General features: G+C 40.2%; 1 long non-coding RNA gene across 1 annotated transcript in view; it reads right to left on the bottom strand.

Annotated features, from left to right (window-relative positions):
• LOC148382971 (uncharacterized) overlaps positions 1-22,416 on the bottom strand; it is a 35,282-nt gene extending 12,866 nt beyond the window's left edge. The window contains exons 1-2 of the long non-coding RNA XR_015854219.1: positions 22,164-22,416; positions 4,981-5,084 (exon numbers count right to left, since the gene is read on the bottom strand). This is a non-coding gene — a long non-coding RNA (uncharacterized LOC148382971). The remainder of the gene's footprint in view (positions 1-4,980; positions 5,085-22,163) is intronic.
• Between the last annotated feature and the right edge of the window lie 866 nt (positions 22,417-23,282).

Genomic DNA, 23,282 nt, shown 5'->3' on the forward strand with positions numbered 1-23,282 from the left:
ATTTTTGACCAGAGACTCATGGGAAAGCTATTTCAAGACCTTTCTCCTGTTGAACTTAGAAAATACAAAAGTAGTTTGGTAACAGGTGCACTACAGTGACTTTTTGAGTCTGAATTATTGGTCTATACTTTTATTCAAATAAATATGTTTCTACTGTCCGATGAAAACCATCTTCTTTTAGTAGAAATGGAAACATACTATAGAACTCGCACCTCTGAACTCCCTATTCTCCTCGGTATGGTCCTAATAAAATGACATGGGCAATTCCTCCAAGACCTAGTTCAGGTTTCCTTAGTTCATTGTCCGAGACATTCTCAGCACTTCATGTAACTCATGGCGAGGTAACAACACCTTAGCAGCATTACAGTGACATTTTGGCCTTGCTTGAGCTTCATTCCTGCCAAGGCAAAATGGCATTTTGGCAAAATCTCCCACCCCAGTCCTTCATTCCCTCAGGACTTCTCGAGAACATGAACACATCTTGTTTCCCATCTGCAAGTCTACAAACAAACGCAAACAAAGAATTTGGCATAGTGTTGCCAAAAAGGCCCATCGCGATACGTCATCCGTAAAAACAAGTTCAACTAATACAGCTCCAAGACCAGCAAGAGGACTGTGACCAGTGTCCCACAATTTATCGGGGCTTTCCCTGTGGTCTGAAAAGTTATTTCTATCCATTGTATTACACACACCCCCGCCCACAACAGCAACTCCTGGGAGTCCCGTATCATGCCATCAACTGTTAAGCTTTCCCCAAAAAATCTGGCTGTCACAGAATCAAAACGATAATAATTGGAAGAGCCCAAGACTTGAAAGGCCATGTAAACAGACAGTGTGAAAGTTCACATGGAGCCATTGCGCATCATGTTGGATTGAAAAGGCTCATGCTGGCGGATATGATTTGTGAGTCCCAAGCCACTTGGCCTTTCTGACACCATCAACTATTTCTTCTTGCAGAAAGCATGAATTTCCCATACAATAAACTGGCTTTTGTTAGCAACTCTCAGATCAAATTGTCGTGTATGAAGTGTCTCAACACATATTTCAGATCAAGTTAGCCAACTCCAGAGAGTGCATAATCTGCAGCGGTTATTTTTCAGAAATTCTTTGCAATTGTGATATTACCAGAACTGGGTTGTTGATTTAGCTGTCTCTAATGACACAAGAACGTCACGTCGCATCGAACAATTTGTTGCAGGAATATTAGTATTATGTCATAACTCTTTGCCAATCGGTGCCTGACTACAGGCCAAACCACAATTTGGACTTCCAGTAGACCTCTGTGACTCACACAAAAACACAGATGTTACAAGTCGAAAGTCCAAGAGTCGGTCGAAGAGGGTCAGATTGGAGTCCCAGACGAGGACATAAAATGATGCATGAGAAGATTCTTGTCAATATAGTTACTAAGTGGAGGTATTTTGAGTATGGGGAAATGACATTATTAGACCCCCCCTCTTGTCTATTTTATACTCAAGAGGGTCTGGGGATGGGAGAGGAATATGGGATGCTAGATTTCCCAGGCTAGTATCCAGACCAGGGAAACTTCCCTGCATTTCTCGGTGGTCCAGACCAAACAGAATGCCTGGCACTGACCCACCTTAAACCCCTTATTTCTCCCACAGTCTTGAATCCAGAGACTTGACACAGTTGCTAGAATTGTACACTGTAAATGTTATTGGATTCGTAAACTGCAAAGATTCCGAAGACCGGATCGGTTAACCGTACGTGTCCTATTATTGTCTTTTAGAAAGTTCATCGTAGGTGAGAGGGATGTACTGTACCATCCAGAGGTCAGGGATGGCAAAATATGTGCAAGAATGTGTCAATAGAAAAAAACCTAAAGGGTCGGTAAATTCTTGAGATCAAAGCCAGCAATTGCGTGGCAGAAAATACAAGATGTTCAGAGCGTCTAGATGGCTAACACAAGGCAAGAGAAAGAACTTGGTCCAAAGAGGTTGAGAATCTCTCAGGGCAAACGAGGGATTAAAGCAGAAGAGGCTCTGGAGCGTGTGCTCCATAATTGAATTTCATGCCTGCTGCCTCCTTCTGAAGTAGTGTAGCAAAGCAATCATTTGAAAAGAAAGCTGTTAGTCAAGACCGTTCCTAAGCTCAGAGTCGGAGCATAGAAAATTTGGGATTACCCTGGCAGCAGTCGGTGATTTACTTCGCCAACACATAAATGTCATGTTTTGCTATATTATGGACACTTATCAGGACAATCACCTTGTAATAATTAAGATAGCTTGATGGATACGAGTGGTGGAGGTGGATGATTTGTTTTTGTGGATGATCGGAGGATTTGGGTGAAAAAGTTGTAGCTGATAAATGATTTGATAGAGCTTGACCGGATGACTGCTTTTGGTGTGATGGACAGGACTTAGACACCTAGGAGCAATTTGGAGTGTTTATTCACCCTACCATGCATGTTTTTGGGAGTAAACCAGAGGAACCCCACGCAGGCACGGGGGGAACACGCAAACTCCACACAGGAGCCGGAATCAAACCTCAGCACTGTGAGGTGGACGTGCTAACCTTTGTTTCTCCAGGTATGGCAATTGAGAACAGATTTTTAATTCCAATGCTGACCTGGCAAAGTAGGCACATATTCCGTTTTTTTTTCTTCTGGCTTTTCTAGAAAACGTTCCAAAAAGAGAGCTGTTACTAAAAGATTAACCACCAGGTGTGATGAATTAGCAGTCATTCAAAGAAGAAAAGCTCTGCTATTGTCCAAGTATTTTTGCTTGAGAGTTACCAAGTGTTATAAGGCTATGCCAGTTGAAGATTGTAGCCATGTGGGTGAGAGAGAAGAGACTTAGCATGTCCACTGCTTGTATCTTGGCAGCTTCTACCTCAGACGGTGCAAGTGTCTTCCAAATCCATCCTTTTTTGCTTTTAACGTCATAAGCGGCCGGCAACGTGTTTCTTAGTCACTGCTCCGCTTCATAGGAATCCTAACCCTGAACTGTTATACACAATATTCCATCACACGGAGTTGCTGTTTAGAAAATTGGCTTCCAATTGCTTCCATCACAGCCAGATATGCTAAAGTTATAAAGTTGTTTAAACAGCGCGTCCCCAAAATAGGCTTTGAAATGTATCGAAGAGTAAACATCTTCTGTTGTCTATCTGCAGTGTTTGTATGTAATGAACAAAAGAATTAACGATCACTTATAGAATGTTAAATCTCTTTCTATTTCCTCACAGTCAACCTGCTTTGGGATACTTGGCAGAATGTTCCGAATCACATAAAATGTTGAGGAGCGTTTTAAATGTCACAGACACTGAATGTTTAAGAGATTTGTGCCAGGATTATGTCAACACGGATTACTTTTAAATCTTAAACCGGTTATGAACTTAATGACACCTTTCAAATATTTCTTCATGCCGTCCACATCCATGTTTAATGCAAAATATAAAGTAAGTTATTGATGAGAAATTTCATTTATATTCATCTTGTGCGTTTTATTCTAAAAACACTTCTAAGCTCTTTTCTTGCATGAGTCATTCAATTATTTCTTCTGCTGTTCTCTTTATTGTTTGGCTTGGAATGTAGAGTACTTATGAATTCAATAAAATATCATTCCAATCAATAAAACATTCATATCCTAAATATCATCTCCATTTTTCATTGTGTGTTATGCAGATAATAAGTCTCCCTTCATTTCAAAGCAACTTCATCTGATCTTCACTGTCTTGTCCTCCCTGCCTGCCATTGTCTCAGCACATTTAAATCTTCCACTTTGTCTTCCTCCCCAAGCAATCCCAGGCCAAAGTCCTGCCACCTCCACGCTCTGAAAACTTATTTACAGTAGGTGCCGCCTCCTCAAAGCGTCAGATTCCATTTTAGCAGTGTGTTTGTTTTGGAAATCGCAAAAGGGACAACAAAGGAGATAAGTAAGATGCTCCATGTCAGGATGGTTTACCTTTCAAACGGTGAAAACCTCAAAAAAAAGTATTTTTGTGTTCCAAGTATAACTATTACCAAGACGGCTCTTCATTCACGTTAAATTTGATTGAAATCAGTCATCCCTATGAAACTGATCTTGATCTCTTGACTGCTAAAATTGCAGCAGTCTTTCCGCCTAAACAAATACAGCAAAAGCGACCATTGTTTTTATTTGGAACTATCTGGATATATGAAACTCAATGTGCAGACGATGAAGTTTCGAATATTTGAGAAGAGGGCTTATCTAAATGTTTCTCTAACAGTCTATATTCACAAGGACTTTATCATCCAGTGAGCGTACTTGGGCTAGATTCATCCGAGACACAGCAGACATCCATTTCTTTCTACTCGGTTGCAGGTTGAGTTTAGAGACTATTTTGCAGAAATGGGATCATGTTTGGGGGTAAATTGAGTTTCACTTGGAGAGGAATAGTGATGCAATGGCTGCTTTGCTCTGTTGGAATTGCCAGGTTTCACATCACAGTCAGGTCTTAACACAGGAAGAGCTAAACAGGCAAGAAAATGTCTTCTACTGCCACTCAGAATTACCGTCACCTCTTGTAATATCATACAGATTATACCTGGTAAAACACGTCAGAAGTAAAGTTAGGCAAACACACGGTAGCCTGACAATATTAATTGTCAACCACGAAAATCTGAAGGAAGTTGGGGAATGCATGAATGGAAAGTGGCAGAGTGGATTCCAGGGAGGTCCGTGGCTGTTTTAAGGCTGATGGGTATGGTGCGTTCAAACTTGTCACACAAAAGCCCAGCAGAAGTACACTCTCTATAAACTTTCCGGGAGCTTTCTAAACACAGAGAGTGCCAGCCTAAGGCAGTAGAGATTGAGCAGGGGGGCAGAGAGAAAATGACGCACACACAATTGGTGGCGGCATCGCTGTTGCGCCAGATAATATGGCTCCTTTGTATTTATATTGTACTTTATGTATTTAGATTACATGCTTTTTTTTGTATTGAGCAAGTCAAACACACAGGCCATTAGTCATGTTGCCAGAAGGGAGTCGACTCACCTCACCAGCACCGATTGCTGTACAGAGAGCCACAGTGATGTCATCAAAGTTGTTTCAAGACAGGTGGAGTACTTGCAGATAGATCTTTGGACGTCATTAACGGCCTGTGGACATCACAATGGGAGAAAAGTGTATATTACATGTTCTTAAATTCGACTTTCATCCATTAAAATGATCAAGATGTACAATTAGCCGCAGTCAGACTCTGCTCATCTGAAATTTGTTTGCTATTTATTCAAGAGGCACTCTGTTTAGTAAAGGAAACCTGGCGTTCTCATTTATTGTGTCATCTTAGAATATTCTGCAGTCTTAGTAATTATCTGTAAAAAAATGAAACATGGTTTAAGTATTATTTGGATTACTCCAATACCAAATATGCTAATGATTCATAGATAAACAAACAAATAAATATATTACATTAAATTACAATGGTTTGTCGGATGATGGACTATTTTGAGGCAAATGTGCCTTGAATGCCTGAGATAGAAAATGTTGGTGATGGAATTCTCCCAATGTGTGACATCAGCATGGAACGCAAGCTGTCACACATTTCACGAGCTTTCATTTCAGTCATTGTGTTTGTTTGGCTTTTTGTGACATTCTTGCCCCCTGAAAGACAATCCATCTTAACAATGGCTGATGAAAACACAAATACCCACTGGAGGTTTTTGTTGACCTCAAGATGACGGCTCATGATGCTTGTAAATATATTTTTCACTGGTGGTTGAAAAAGTAGCTTCCAATCATTGGCAAAGGTGATTCCGAGTTTCCAGCTGCTAAAATGAACGACGGAGCTTTATGTGATCTGAGTCTGACGTCTTTTTGCCTGGTTTTCTCAGTAATTCACTTTGCTCTGCTTCTTTATCTCGTCTCTGATCATAAACTGATATTACACAGTGTCCACTCGAGTCTCAAAAGTCAGCAGACCACCATGTTTGTTGGCATGTGAAAAACATTCAAATATGACATGTCGCAATTCCTGCCTGGCTTATTTGGTCAAAATCACAAATTGGTTCACATAGTTGTGCGTTAAAATGGTTCTCTGTGTTCCTGTGAGTTGGATTCAGTCAAGTTCAGTTCAGAAGAGGTCATGGTCGCATCTCCTCTATGTGTGTATTCCCTAAAATGTTCATCCTCTTTGTAGTCAAGTATTCCAAATTGTATTTTTTAATTTTTTTAAACCGTCACAATGCTACCTGGGGTTTTGTCTGACCTTCCCAATATGTACAGTATCTTTAAAATTCTCAGACGGACACCGGTTGCCTTCCCCTTTAGCAGGGGTGTCAAAACTATTCAAATGTTTAAAAATGAAATACTAAAATCAAATGTTTAAAATTAAAAAGATCTTTGCGGGCCACCTAAAATGATGTGGCGGGCCGTATCTGGCGCCTGGGCCTTGACTTTGCCACCAGTGCCCTATAGCTTGCCGTTCTAGTCCCTTTGAGACCGGGGTCAAAGGCGGCATAGATATCTTACACAAACTCATCTAGCACACTCCAGTGAATTTGACTGGACAAGCTTTGGAAGATGATGGGTTCATAACAAGCAGTTTATTATCATAACACTCGGCACACATCTGGTGAACTGTAAAATATGAACGTGTCCTCAACTCTGGAAGATCTTAATCTCTCTCGGCGTGTGCATTCAGACAAGACAATGGCTGCTACTTGCTCATACCATTTTGTTGATGTTAAATGTGTGTATAAGTGGTCCAGAGACATAATTCACCATTTTTACAGTAAAGTGTTGATTAAATGCTTGCGGCTTAATTCTTTGTGTGATTGATGTGGACGAAAGCCATCAAACTAAACAGTCTATACTATAGAGGGCCAGCTGGTTTTAGCCGAGTGCTGCTCCTACTTCCTTATGCGGGGATAAAATAATTTTCAACAGGCAAGAAACAACAATAAATCAAGTTTCTTCATGAATGATTATCTCAAAATTGCCTCGACATAACTGAAATTAATTGACCAGAATCCAAACAATTTGAATAAATATTGAATGTTTTTTGTGGTCCATCACTCCCAACTTTCAGCAAAAAAAAACAAAAAAACCACACAATTTACTGTAGCTCCGTCATGTTTATTTGAAACATCTGACCTTGTGACTTCATTGGATGCTGTATCTGCCCTAAGTTACAGCAGCTCTGTGTATGCATCAACTGTCACTGGCTGCTTTTAGGGGCCTTCTAGACTAAACCACCATGGTCATAAAACAGGTAAAAGTCACAAAAAAACTTGGGCTTGTTTAATGTACTTTCAAATTAAGAACCATAATAATCCTGTGCTTTAGATTAAACCCAAATATGAGCTGAAGCTGAAACGATGCAGTGCATTTGACCTTCATCCTTTCTTGTTTTCTACCCAGAAGTGCGTTTTGTTGATTCCTTGCCATACTTGTAAATAAGTCAGCTAATTCTTTAAGTTGTCCTTTGCGTTTGCAGCCACTATATCATGTTTATAAATGCAACATCACGTTTTTGGATGGTTCTTCAAAAGCTCCGGTCTGTGTTTACAGGTTGAGAGAGAGCGAGAGAGAGGGGCTGGGCTCCAGGATATGGAGCCTGTACTCTTTTACAACGTTGTCTTGTCTGTCACTTGACAGTTGACTGCTGCTCAGCGAACAGCTCTGTTATATTTTCCATTCGAAAAATCCCAGAGGTCACCAGTATGTCTGACTATTTGTTGAAGCCAGATGGGGGTTTTCTTATAAACAAGTGTATTTATACGGACTGTGGCACCTGACGCCATAACAATAATGACACTGGTCTAAGTTGCCATAAGTCACTTAGGTAAATAGTATCATGATAGCCAAGTTATTATTATGAAATGTCAAATTATTCAAAATCTTACCAAAACACAAACTTGCTGGTGACTATTCTATTCAACGTCTACCCTGAAGCCTGATCTGGGTTAGGCATGCCAAAACTACTCACTAAGGAGACATCAAGAACGTGTCTGTAACAGATGCTGAAACTACCCTGGGAGGAATCATTCCTAGATAGCCCAGCTCCTAATGTTTATATTATGCTTCCAGCGTCTATAGCTATCATGTTTCAGGCCACAAAACGGGTCTGGTGTGACACAACAAACCGGGATGGGCAAACATGAGATATCGTGACTGCTTCATAAAGCAAATTCGAAGCTTCATTTTCCCATCACTAATTTAATTGGCCATGGCATGTCTGGAATCACTACTTCCAGCATTTTGACTTCATCGTGGCTCATATGCCTTACAAAGTCCTTACAAACTAAGCTCCTACAGCTCTCTTGAAGACTATAAAATACATGCTTTGAATATTCTCTGAGTTGATGAATGGAGCAGGGAATCCCCCCTTATCGATCCCTACTGTATATTAATTCGCAATCAACAGTGGAAATCCTGTCATCATAAATTCCGTATTAGAGTCCATGAAAAACATGGTCGCCTGAATGTTCCAGATAACAACAGAGGCATTCAAGGAAAGAGATGGCCAGATGTGATCACTCAAAGTAATAACTAGTGAATGATGAGCAGGACTGATGAAGAGATTCAGTAAATGTTACTTGCTGCACCTTTGGGTGAAGAGATGAAAAATGAAGCAACAAAACCACTTTGTTATTCCCCATGAAATACTACAAGCTGTCTTCTAGGTCTGACTAAAATAAAGATAATGAACATTTCCATCTAATTGAAAGTAACAATAAACTATGCATCAGGCTTGGTAGTGCACAACTATAATAGGAAATACTAGTAACCAAAAGACCACCTTTGGGGTTGTCCCTCCATTTCTTCCTCAACTATGTCAAATAAAAACTTTGAGATAACCTCAGAATTTTATGGTCTCATAAATATCCTTTGTCTCACTTTATTCTTCATTTACACAGAAGATAAAAATCACACAGAATTGCTATGTTGAGCTACTGACTGGAATACGTCACAGCTTTGTCACTTTTGGCCATATGCCTGTGTTGTTTAAAAGCACAGACAGAAAAAATGTAACACTAATAAAGTTTTAGACTTAAAACCTTTCCTTTACTCAAAAAAGGATATTTTTTATTGGTTATAATGGCCTGAGCATCTGACAGTTCCTGCCGTGCTGGACCCGATCGGGGGGTCATTAAGGGACTCATTTTAAATATGTGGATGACAACATTCACAGCACGTGAGCCTCTATGAAGATTATTTTGACGGATTTAAATGCCATCTTTTCCGACAGCAGCCCTGGCGAGTGCATGTCACATAAGCACTCCCATTTAGGTTTGTTTTCGAATGAAAATAAAGCAATCTCCCTTACGTTGATGGTGGCGGCTTCTTGACTTCTTGTGACTGGTTGGCTTTGAGCCTCTGTCAGCTGTGCAGTGTTTGCATGACCCTGTGCAGCCCTCTGCAGGTGTCCAACACGCTGCCTGTCTCCTGGACGCTTAGAGTGGTCCTTGGAGCATTTAATAGCAATCAAGACCCACACTTGACTGCCCTGTGAGTCACTTCTCATCTCCAGTCACCTCAACTCCCCTTCCAGAGAGTCATAGAGAACAGAGTGTGTACATCACAGTGTGAGGCACACAACTAAGTCAGCCGGAACAGCTTGAGGGCTGCGATGAACTGACTTTAAACGAGTGTAAAAGACACAGCAAACATCCATTTGAGTGTTTGCATTTCAAAAAAATCCTCTGCAGCATCTGGAACTGGATGACAGCCCAACATTTGGTTTGAGGAATACAAAAACAGAGTTGAGAATTTTCACATCTTGCATACATGTGAATTTGCAGCACGTCTTTGTTTTTAATCATTTTTGACTTTGGCATGCGTCCCTGAATCAGCCATCAACACAAAAAGGGACCTTCCTGTCTCCTGAACAAATGGCAAACACCAGTAGCCTCCAAAGTGTTTGTATGAAAAATGAACTCCAGAAGTGAGTCCCAGACATGTTTTCTACGCAGGCCGCCTGCCTTCACTTCATTTGCTAAAGATTCTCTAGGGGCCTGCACCAAAAACATACAGATTTGTTTTCTTTAATAAGATCTGCTTGGAGAATAGAATGGAACGATGTAACACATACATGTACAGTATTTAAGGCTTTCTAATAAAAACATGTTGTTCAAGAGAGGGAGGGAGGGTTGCAGTATTATCACTACTGTAATATAACTATAGATTATTTGCGGTCATTATCAAATAAGCGTAAGATCCCAAAGTCGAGTAGAAGTACCTAATTTGTCATTCCTGGCTAAGCTAGAAAGCACGAGCACAATTGTTGATTGTAGATGTAATCAACATTTGCTCTGTTTATTGATGTTCAAGCCTGAAAGCTTGTAATATCTACAGGACATCTATTTGACACATTTAGGGTTCAAGTAAAAAAAAAAAAAAAAAAAAAAAAGAGACTGGTTGTTTTCTGTGACTATCTGTCCTGTTCTAGGAAGAAAATGCTGAATCCACTCAGTCCATATCTTGACACAAAGATTACATGGAGTGCATTTGAAGGAATAAAAAGGGTTCGCACATCAAAATAAACATTAGTCCAGCTTAACAGTAACGTGCGTTTAGCTCAAAAATGAGACAACAGTAAACAGTAAATCAAAGTCCGTTAAAAGGCTGGAGGAGACCGAGACTCCTCCATGCAACATCAGGAGTAAACGCTTTAATGAAATCTTAACTGATGGGCTTTGCTTAAAAGCCCACCCAGCCTCAGATAGGACCCTCGCTGACAATTTATACCATGTTGACAACCCCCTCCTGGATCAGGTGAAGATACTCCACGGGAAACAAAGCAGAACACAAAAAGATGCTCATCTATCTTGTTCGAATTTACTGCCATGACTCCAATTGCTTCATCTGATTGTTTACAACGCCACCATATCTGAAGGAAAAGGACAACTTATGGGAAGCTTGAGGGCAGAATGTGGATAAAAACAAACAAGGCTGTCTTCAAAAGAACCAGGTTATGGTCTGATGTTATCTGAGGCCACACCAGAGGGAATGATGCTCTGGATCTGTGTCGACACACACCAAAAAAAATCCCACACGTGGCACTTGGAGCCACATCAAGATGAAGAGATAGCAAGTCCCCACTTAACAGTCGTCCTTTTATCGATTGTCTCATCCTCGGCGAGATGCGAGCGAGCTATAGTATCTCCCTCCCTTTTCGCTAATGATTCACAGAAGAAGGAGTGAATAGACATTAGGACACGCAACTTGAAGCATGGTGTTTACGACTTGAGCGTATCTTTAACATAGTGGGATTCTAATCTTTATATGTTCAAGATACTGGTCAGTGACCAGTGGTCACCAAATCTATGATGTCACACTTCCCGCATTGAAGATTATTCTTGTGAGTCATCCAATGGAACGCAACGATGTAACATTCATTTTTGGATTTCAATACGGCGGTTTATAGGGGTCTCATGACCTTTTAAGGTCAACTCATTCACACAGTGATTTAACAATACATTGGACGGGACGCCAAGCAATTTTCAATTTTTTTCCCAATTAGTTTTTTAATCATACAGTTTTGGCATACTTCTCCATGGCGTGCCAAATTTAGAAGCTTTACAGTAACTTAAATGACAATTATTTGACTATTTTGACCATATATTGTTTCCTTTTCCAGAACATTTTATTCTACGGCATAGTTTATTTTTGGTAAATGACCGTGCTTTGTTTGAATTTGATACAATGTCACAGCCACAGCAAATAAATACTTAAGCATCTCTTTTAAAAGAAATTGTATGTGCCAGATAAAACAAATGAGGTTGAAGTTAATAATGAAGCCATCTGATGAGTAATGCGTGCTCAAATGTCCAAGGGAGGATTCACAGCCCCAATCAACCTGTCAGTAATGGAAGCCCGGACATCAAAAGACCAAGGTGACACTATCTGAGAAACCACTGGAGTTCAATCTTTATTTTTAGACCGATGCAGTCCCAGCGGAGTCTTGGAATAGCGAAAGCAACAGCGCGTTTCCCTCTGCACTGCAAAGTTTTCCATGATGTCATGTGTAGCGCAGGAGAGATGCTAATTGAAGAGGCAGATGAACACAAACAGGGATCTCCAGAAATTCAAACGCTCACTTCATCCCCCTCATTCTTCAAATCACTTTCCAGACAGAAGTGAGGTAGGAGAGACTTGACTTTGGCAACTTAGCATGGAACGCACCTTCCCCTGCCCCACCCTTGTCTAAAGCATTTTCATAGTCCACGTGATGGCATCATTAACACAAGTTTGACATTGGTGGACTTACTGCTGCCTCTTCTCTGTGGAATTAAATATAAAGCAACTATAAACATAGAACACGGCCTGTGCATTGTCCCTTTTGTCGACCGCAAGCAACTACGAGTCCCGGCCGAGAAATGAAATATTATATTTGCTTTATTGTGGATGAATCTTCCTGGGTGTTCCTCCCCTGTCTTTTGTCCTGCCAAGTTCATAAGATGATGTCATTATCGAGAAAACACCACCAGTGCGTCAACAATACGAAAATGAAATTAAAAAAATAACTGGCTGTCCCTGAGTGACTAACACCACCCAGAGTTGCTTTCTACTTTTTACTGTCTTCAGTAAGTGTGATATAAATAAACATTCCTACACAGCATATTGTTTATTTCACTTTAGAGGATTGTTTGAATGTATCCATTACGAACACTCCCTGGATATAAAATCAGCTATATCTGATGGGACCATTCATCTATTTTCCACACTGCTTATACGGCCGTGGATGAATTGAAGCAGACTTTTTATTATTTTATTTAAAATAGCAACAAAGGGCTTCTTATGCTAATTTGAAATCCACACCACTTAAAGTTGACACAATTATTGTGGTGAGACATATTTTGCATCAAAGATCAATCATATAGATTTGATACAGTGACCGTTAATTTAATTTCATATTTCATTGTGATTTAGTGAACCCTATTTATGCATCTTTCTATATTGTGACACACCTTGGGGAATATTATCTTTATGACTCCTCTTCTAAATGGGCTTTTCAGATTTGTAAGCTACAGAAGCTAATGTTTTTGGAAACAATTAAACTTTGCGTGATTGTCATTAATATGCCCCGGACAAATGTAATATTGAAGGAATTATGGGCTCACTCCAGAAGCTCTGATTCAAAGAATTCATTATTTGGAAAGGTCTTCATGAGGACAATTAAAGGAAAGAGTGTCACCATAAATACCAGCCACGGTTATTAAAAGCCTTCCGGATTTATAATGTGGACGCAGTAACACGCACCAACCAACATGCGGGAGATGGGAAAATGAAAGTTCACGCAAATCAAACATATCCGTAATCTCGGAAGTATCAGTAAACAGTAGAGTGTAACATTTAGAACAAACAAGGATCAATGTGAGCATTATTTCTTGATCAGCTCTTAGCCCAGAATGATAAAAACCATCTCGGATTATCTCTCCGAAAGCTCCGGAAAAGATGAGGTCACCGAGCTATATTGGGAGAGCTTTAACGACGGCATATTAAACAAAACGCTTCTAAAATTCAATTAAGAAACCACTCGGCCACAATGACCTGAAAATAACCCAGAGTTATTCTAAAACAAAAGGCTCTGCCGCCCAGCCGCCGTGCCGCCTCACATGTGGTTTGGAAACAGGAGTTCTTAAAACCGCAGATTGTGAGCGGCTGCAGAGATTAATGAAGACTTTCTTTTTCCAGGTGTTGTATTGTGGATACAAGAGCTTTGGCCCGTGAATTTCGACCAAGACGAGAAATCCGCACGGTAGAAATGAAAACAGTAACACAATATACAGCTCTGATCCGGCTCACGACGAGAGGTTGGAAGCGCATTCCAGAAAGAGAAGCGGGAGCGCACAGATCGTTCCAAGATATTGATCAGGGGTTTAGGAACATCCTTTTATGTGAAAGGGGGGAAATCATCTTCTCAAATATTTAAAAAAAATAATTACAAAAATAAAAATATATAATATATTTGCATATATATTATATATATGATGTATATATAATATCTATTATAATAATCCTATGATGTAATTATCAGAAGACTCATTTTTAGAATAAGCTTCTGAGAGTCATCCTCTAGACCTTTCTTTGAGTCTCAGCTTGATGCTGCCACATATTTATGAAAATTCACCTTCAATATTGGATGACAAATTGGAGCAACAACAGTGAAAATTTGAATAACCTATTCAGAAATACAAGGGTCTGGACCAATCGGATATATTTTTCTTGAAACTTAATACACTATGAATTAGACGCAAGGCTGAGCAAAAGAAGAATTTGTTCACTTGGATTATATTTCTCTTAAATAGTCAACTTTTTTTGGTTATGAGGTCATGTACCAAAAATCAATGATATCATGGTATCGCTAGAAAAGCACGTGTCCAGTCATTAGGCCCTAGTTGATTCATATTGCATAAAGCTGCTTTCAAGTTATGGAAAAACAAAGAAATAAACATTTTGAGTTCAGATAATTCCCAGCACAACGAGGTCATGTCTTCCAAGCAGCACATCTGATGGACTTTCCATCCTTACACTTTCCATCGTTTGCGTGGCAATTCAACTTTTGACCTTTCCAGCCACTGAACTCCAAAACACGCTGAATGCAACCCTGTTTTTGTTGAGCATTCTTTTTTAACTGCAATCACAGATCATAAAAATATCATATTAAAGCCTTTCTGCTCTGCTTTTATTGCGCCGCTTGCAAAGAACCAATAACCCCCATAACGTAGACATTTGAAAGAAATATGTACGATGGGCCAAGTACAATACGCCCTGCTTCTAATAAGCGTGCAGCAATGTACACAATGTTGCATGCAAGGTGAAATCATTCCATTGTATTCTCTCTCTCTAGCCGTTCCACTAATGAATAAAAATCATTCATTTTTACGGCTTTACTTGTGATCAACCCAGGTACCCATTTGTCAAAAGTGGGAGAAAGTTAGAACCATATGGAAATTTCAATGGGAGACACCTGGTTGCCATTACGGCTATGCAGAAAATATTCCACACACACACATTGGGATACAAGACTCACACACAAACAATGGCATAAGAAGCACATAGCACAGCGATGTGTTGTGCGATGATAGCATGGATTGTCTAGCATTTTTTCTTCCAAATAAGATATTTGTCTGATTTCAAATCGAAGATAAATATCTGACAATGTGACGACCCAAACATCCAATCACCATTTCTTGTGGCCAGCATGAGAAAATACCGTGCTTTGATTCTGACCTCTGGATTCTTTGTTCTTCATTAAAGTAGGGAATCCATGAAATGTTGCCTCCAAATATCTCCTAAATGCTGTCCATCCCATAGGCCAAGTATAACATAGAAGCACGGGTTATATTTTTAGAGTTTGTGCCTACATACCAGAAGCTATGGGAATGGGCTTCAGCAAAAATAACACAATAGCAACTTTTATATTGCCATCACGCTCCGGCCAATTGTATGTCGATGCTATCAGGGTTTAAGTGAAGATGTTCTTCAATTAACGCCCAGGACAGCAATCTAGTCTGATCATTTTCTGTTTATGTACCTTGTTCTTCATTTTCAGAAGACCTTGGAAATTTCATTAAAACCAAGAAGCAGGTATCTGGCTTTTGATCCACTGTTTGCTTTCCTTTGACAGACGGCTGTCCGATGATACTAAGACACGCGCTACTTGGTTTTTCGATCAAATTATAAACAGCAAAATCCTGCTGAAAGAATGTTTTGCATCTAATAAAAAGAGAAGAAGTGGACCAGATTGGTTTGTTTTAAATGTAAAGTTTATATCAAACTATCTTATTTACTTATGTAGAACCAATTTCAAAATATCTCCAGTATCCTGAAATTAACACTTCGGAAATCCAGGTAATAGCCCACGTAGATTCCAACATACACATAAAAATAATGAATAAAAAAATATAAATAAAAAATTATATATAAATATATATAAAAGTAAATACAAGAAAAAACATTTTTATCAATAAAACCTAATGAGATCCAATTCTGAGTTATGAGGCCTGATTTTTTTTTTTGTGCTACTTTTTTCCGCAATGTACACCCTTCCCACGTTCTTTGTACATTTAAAGTATGCTAAATTTAATGAAAGAGAATTTCTTTTGATATATCAGTATGTTTTATTGATGAATGTAAATGTAGTTTTTCATCAAATAGCAAGAGTCCTGGCCTGTCTTGCTGGTATGCAAGCCAGTGGCCAGCGTGCTCTCTGACCTGTGGAGTCTGGAGCCAACAGCAGACCTTTGGAGAATTTCAGACAGCCGTCCCCACAGGCCATAAGTGTTCCCGTGTCTGACAGACAGGAATGATAAGGGTCGCCGTGTAGCACGTTTCCAACCACTAAGCGGCCAAATCCAGCCATTAAATACAAGGTCAAACAAGGTATTCAGACCCATCACTAGATGAGCACTATTCCAACAAGCTCAGTGGCCTAGTAGTAGAGTGTCCGCCCTGAGACTGGAAGGTTGTGGGTTCAAACCCCGGCCGGGTCATACCAAAGACTCTAAAAATGGGACCCATTGCCTCCCTGCTTGGCACTCAGCATTAAGGGTTGGAATTGGGGGGTTAGATCACCAAATGATTCCCGAGCGCGGCACCGCTGCTGCTCACTGCTCCCCTCTCCCCCAGGGGATGGATCAAAATCACATGGGGATGGGTTAAATGCAGAGGACAAATTTCACCACACCCAGATGTGTGTGTGACGATGATCATTGGGACTTTAACTGGGGGACTTTAACAAGGCCAAACTGGTCTAAAAAAAAATCAATCATATACAGCAGTGTCTTCCTCCGTAAATCATTTGAACACAGTGTAATTTTTTTGATTTATTGAATATAACTGACCATTTTATTTCATTCTCTATGTTCTTTTCTAATGCAAGTTGCAATAATGACTGAGTTTAAATTCACCTTGTATGGAATAAACTTACTTAAGTGAGGTTTTGGCCCAACCAACAAACACTGTGAAAGTTAGTCTCAGCCTTATATTATTGTTTAGAATGGAGATGTGATTTAGGTCCAAGGGTGGATGTGATAAGTTGAGAGGCCTTCACAGAACGAGTGGAAACGTGATCTCGACGCGTACATTTCTGTGCGGTCGAGGACACTGTGGGGTCGTCACAATCTCTCCCGCCGCCGTTTATGCTCCGTCCATCCCTCCCCCTTGTCCTCCTAGCCCGTGTGGAGTCGCTGAGTTATTTGGCCTGCAATGGTGGCGCTATTCCATGACTCAGGCAGCCAGTGACATCATCCGACATCATTTGCGTGCGTGGAAATCGACACCTCTGACACATCATCTCCATCGTCACAATATGAATCGGAGCGGAGTATGTCATAAGATTATCTGACAATGAAAACGGCATGATGATTTTGCAGACCACTTTAAGCTTTTCGTTCCATAATAGAACTTGTCTATAAAGGAATGGTGGGCTAATAATGAATGTGAAAGCACTGTGAGTTTTAAACTGCGTGACATTTAGCATAATTTGTGATGCCATCGCTGTCATTTCAAAGTCTTTAGACACTGTTCCAAACATTTTGGACACGGTGACCGTACACAGGGTAATAATCAGGGAGTATGAGAGCAATACGTGTTGGAAAGCCGACTACTCGGCAAAGAAAGGTCAGACATAACTTTTGGGGGATCCTGAAAAGGTTGACAGAAGCTCAGTGTGGAATTTTCTGGCCTGACACATTGCAACAGTTACACTTTAATTGGTATGGTTACACATATTTTAAAATAGAGCTTTCCCAAATGATTAAGATGTATTTATTTATAAGATCCACATCTGTCTGATTTGGTCATGATTGTAAATCATCATCTACATTCAAATGGTAAGCTTATCAGGGGCTTCAAGTTCCTGGTAAAAATCCACGATTCATTTTGCACAAATACTATTGAATTTTGTATTTTTTTAGTTCTATGGTGTACATTATCCAAATGAATAGGATGATGATTGCCTGTGAATTTATCCGTGACTGTTGGTGCTTTGTTTTGCATCCAGTCCCCAAGGCTTTATTTAACCAGTCTACTGCTGAGATGTGAAAATTGCCATCAACAATGAAGTAAAGGCAATTGTTTTTCCACCAAGCCGAATTAGCCGGAGCTTCACTCTCCTATATAAACATAAAGGAACACGGCAGGCTGGGAAGGTGCACTTGGGTTAACAAGTACACAGACTGCACTTCAAGCAAAACAATACATCATATTTTTGCCCCCTTTCGAACATCTGATGACAATTAGACATAGTCAGGGTGTCAAAAGCTCCCTCGACTGTGTAACTCGTGAGCATGCAAACACATGTGACCCACGTGCACGTATGAAACACACATACGGACTCAGTCCTATAAATAAGTCTTTGGTATTGAAGGGTCAAGTGGAGTCCAGTCCCGCAGATAGCAGGAATCAGTCTGTAGCCCTTGGCAACCTCTGGGTTCTGTTTTCGATCTGTCAACCACTACCAATACTGTACCCAGATCAGATGACCATTTACATCTCCTAAGTGACGTCTGTGTTCGTACCATTGCGTCGATGTCCTGGGGGTTGTGGGGAGGACAGGGTAGGGGCATACCAACAACAACATGGCTGTTTGACCATCATTGAAAGAAAATATGTGCTGGCTGACAGTCCATGTCAGTGACACAACATGGCTAAATATTTGCACTGTTGGGTCTTTATATTGGCAGCAGTGCGGACAAGTGGTTAGCACTGTCAACCCCACAAAGACATTTCTGGGTAGGGAGATTTCAGCTTGGGGGGGTTGCTTGTTCTCAACAAGTACTCGCAACACCTCCCACTGTCTTAAAACACGTACAGTTCAACCTCTAAATTTAAACTCTCGCTCGTATGTCGGAACTATATACCAAGGACAGTTCGCACATTTATGGTATTCATCCTAAAGGGAAAATATAAATTCAAAATTTAATTTTAATTTAAGTAGTCTCTGGAGTGTATGTAAGAAAACATTTGGAAAATGTTTTTAACTGCATAACATTATTTATTAATGTAAGGAAAATGTACGTGGTGGATGTCTCTTTTATACGTATTAAAAAAAGAGCTCAAAGCCGACACGCACCGTGCTTCATTTTATCCATAGTGTTTCACCCGGTATTATTTCAACTAATATTGACACGCTTTATTTCAATTTCACCAATTTTTACTTAATTAGTTTCTCTTTATAATTCGTCAAGCATGATAATAGAAATCAGATGAGAGCCGATTGCTCCACTAAATGCGCCTTTCATCTGCTCCAGTTAGTCACGGGTACACACATTACCAACAACAAAGTAGACTTTAAGTTATTAAATTTCTGATCGAGAAAATTCAGGAATGCCGTGCAAAGCCTCTCGGTAATAGGCAGGTGTTAGGAGTTAAGCTACGGTGATGCGGGGCTCGTCTCTGAGCTTGAAGCCTCGCAGACGCGGACCCTCGCTCCTCCTTCGGCCGTGGCCCCTCGCCAGGGCCTGCAGACTCCATTTGAGTCAATTGCAAACAAAAAAAAACAAACTAAACAAGCAAAAAACATAAAACAGTATCTCCCAGCTCTGTGTTTATGTACATGATGGGAGACAAGCTATCTCCCTCCCGGAGCTCTTGCAGTGTTTGTGGATTCCTTTTGGAATTGGCGGCAGACATGCGGCGCTCTCGCCCAATGCAAGTGAAGGTGACCGAGCCACAGCCCAGATAAAGAAAGCAGCAAGATTTAAGAAGGGGGACGGACAGACGGGACAGGAGGGGAGAGTCCTGGCTAAGCCTTAGTTGGGTTTTCTATCACTTTTGGTTTGGCTTTTCATGAAACATCTTTCTTCCGAAGCTCACTTTAAAGACAGAGGAGAAACTGATGCTATCCCGGCTTTCCCACCTCTTTGCCTCGGCTCGTAGAAAAATATAGCTGGTGTATTTTGCACGCGATGCCCTTGGCCTCTGATTTCTATTTTTTTATGATACTTCATTTTGTTTGCCTTCATAATTCCTCCATCCCCATCTTTTTCTTTCGGAAGCGCCAGCCCGTATCGTGGGAAAAGCCCTGGGTTTTTCTGATAACACTGATTGAGTGCTGAGAAATAACGGAATCACGCACACGCTGGCTGATGACAAATACAAGTTCCATCAATCAATGTCACATGGCTTTGTAAATTGGCAAAAACTTAAGGAAATGACAAATGATGAAAAGAAAATTACACCAACTGAAAGGCAGGAATTTTTCAATGATCTAAGACACTGTCTTTTTTTTTTTTTTTTTTGCTCCCAGGCTCTACAGTGGTATGATTTATTTAATATACATAGTTTTTTTTGTGGCCAAAACACATGGTGTATAACTTCAGGCTATACCATGCACCTCAATACTGATTGCCAGACAGTTTAACACACTGTATAAATACTGAAATACAAATTCATAATGTCAGTTGACTCGGTGACCTGGCTTGATATCTTTCCATTTTCATCAATCAAGGGTTGGGGCGGTATTATAATGAGAGTTTTCTGTACATTTTCCCACATCCCAAAACATCCAAGTTAGGTTCATTGACGAAACTGTCCCTAGTCATGCTTTTCGATAACAAAACATATACAATAATAAAGGGGAAGTTCATTCTGAAGTTTCCTTTATGATATGTTCTATGCGACAAATCTTGCACTCTTGACTCATTTCCTGTCATGTCTGCTCATAAATGACAAATGTAAGGCAATGTCAACCCAGTAAGCAACTCTCAACTCCCTTTAATTAGGCACAGGACAGTAAATCAATTCGCCAACCATAGCCAGTTAATATATAATCAATGACGCAGTTTTTTTTTTTGTTCCTTGTGAGCCCTCATTCCTTCAATAATCCACTCTCAAGTCACTGGTGAAAGGTGTGAAGTGGAAGCAGGCAGACAGGCAGGAAGAAGATAAACGGATAAAGAACTTCTAAGCCTTCCAGTTTCCTCTCAGACCATATTCCAGGCATCTACGTATCACACTGGCTCCAATCAAAAAGTACAGTGCCTACCCAGATTTGGTTGGCACTTAGATGCCAGCGCTGATTGATAATAACTTCCATGTTGGCCCCTCATCAGCATAGAACAAACATGCCAGTATTTCATAATTCATCGGAACTGATTGGAACAATGTGACATTCCAAAACTGTGTTTGTAATTCTTGTGCTGAATCCAGATGTTAATTACATGATTTTTGTGCATAGTTTGAGCAAGTTATCTAAAACACAAGAAATCACAGAAAAATACAAAATGTCATTTAGTTGATCTAGATGTCTGTACAGATGGCCAATAAACATTGTGGCGTGCGTGTGTGTGTGTTGGCTAATACAAAGGCATGTGTCATTTGCATTCAACTAGTAGCAGCAGCAGCAGGCACACTTATTATATACGATCCATACAAAATGTACCTTTAAATCTCTCTATTTGACATGCGATGATCATCGGCTCTCTCTTTTTGTCTCTACTGGCCCAGGCGGTTCAGATGAGACTTGTCACGTCTGTTGACATAGGGCCCAATTAAAGGGGAGGATTAAGCCAGGGCTGGGTGACCTCTTTAGGAATCTCTCCAAAACACTGTGTGTACACTGTCAAAACCTCAGACAGAACCTTCCCTTAAAGCACTTTCACCTGCTAATTAAAGACGTCCGTGAGGGCTCGAGTGTGCGTCCGTGGAGTCTAGCGTAGCGTGTGCTTTCATTCACAGTCAATTGGAGACAAATGTCTGCGTCAGCGATAGATTTGCAGCCTTAGTAGCCTTTGTGTAAATATTTGAATTTTGCAGCATCGCATGGCTCTCTGGCGGACGCTCCGGCACACGTCAAGGCGCAAACGCATAGGGTGTTATTTATTAGATGAAATGATGACATGTTGCGGCGCGTCCATGCTCCTCTGCAACAAAGGCCAAGCAGTGTTTATGCTGGGAAGAGATTAAAATGGCTAGTAAAGAGCAGTGAGCTGGACAAAGCTCTCAATGCTCTGTGACTTATTAGTGCTGTGTCACAGCGGTCTTTTACAGAATTTGTACAAAAGGTCTGCAGGAAGATCACCTAAGGCAGTGAAGCTTAACATTTTGAACCAAAAAATTGTTGTTAAGCCATCCGCTTTGAGACTAACACTTGGAGGTTTAGGTAAATTAAAAACACTAATGTTGTCAAAACTGACTTTCTCTATTAAATCCAAATGATTCATTTGCTTCATCCATATCGAGAAATACACTTTTGTCTCCAAATCGATGAAAAAATATGTACATACCCCAATTCCATTGACTAGTGGACATGATTTGGTGTTTTTCATTGCAGTGCTGTCCGAGGGATCAAAGGTCACAGACATTCCATGGTGGTTTTTGGCCCAGAGATTAGTCCAGATTGTCTAAATCTTTTGATGATCTTATGGAGTGGATTTGATGAAATTTAAATTGCTTGAAAATTTACATCCTTTTTGCTCACACAGTGGTGAACCTCACCCCATATTTGTTTGTGACCAAGTGAGCTTTCGGGGGCGTTGTTCTTTTGACTGTGACTCACCTGTTTCTAATTAAGCCTTTTTTTTCCCCCTTTTTTTTGCCTGCTTGAATGATAATATATGTGCAAAAAAGTTCAATAGTTAAATCTTTTCTTCATAGTGTACTCAATTAAAAACATAGGTTTGAAATGATTGTTTTTTTTATTTACATTTGGCTTTTTTTTTCCCAAATGAGGATAAGATTTCAAAATAATGGAAACTCCAGTTACAAAGGAGAGAGTTTGTTAACCACTATGCTTTTGAAATATTGATTGACAGGCTCAATTCATCAATTCAATCAATTCATATTGTTGTGTTTTCATGACGTGAGTAATCTGGTAGCCCCCTAGAACAACAATGTCTTTTTTCATCACTCAAACAATCTTTACTGCAAATGGTTTTTGTGTCACTGGTTTATGTATTACATTGCATTCCAGCTTCAAATGGATAAACAAGCTCCGAGAAGGCCTTGGCATGACCAACAGACGGACGGATCTTGTTGACGGATCGCTTAAAGAGGAGCGGGCAAGCGGCTTAGTTCTGCTCGGACAAATATCTGGCTGGTATGTAGGAGCTGGGCGAAAGGGGGACTTGTTAAATACAGAGTGGAGCATCTGCATCCAACTGCTGATAAGATAATCCTGTAGAATGACTAGACTGCCACTTCTATTATTCAATGCCATGAAACTTAACTTCATATTTTCCGCTATTCAAATTCAGTGCAAATTTAGACATACGATGAATTTTCCAACCGACGGCCTCTTGACGTGCCTTAATTCAACCTCTCTGTTCTGTTCCACTACTATTTTGCTTTCAAGAGTAATATCACAGCTGGATGCTTCTATAAAAGATCGGAGGAAGCATGAAAAG

This window comes from Syngnathus floridae, chromosome 18, assembly GCF_059516105.1.
Source record: "Syngnathus floridae isolate MCC-2025c chromosome 18, RoL_Sflo_1.0, whole genome shotgun sequence".
Lineage (NCBI taxonomy): Eukaryota > Metazoa > Chordata > Actinopteri > Syngnathiformes > Syngnathidae > Syngnathus > Syngnathus floridae.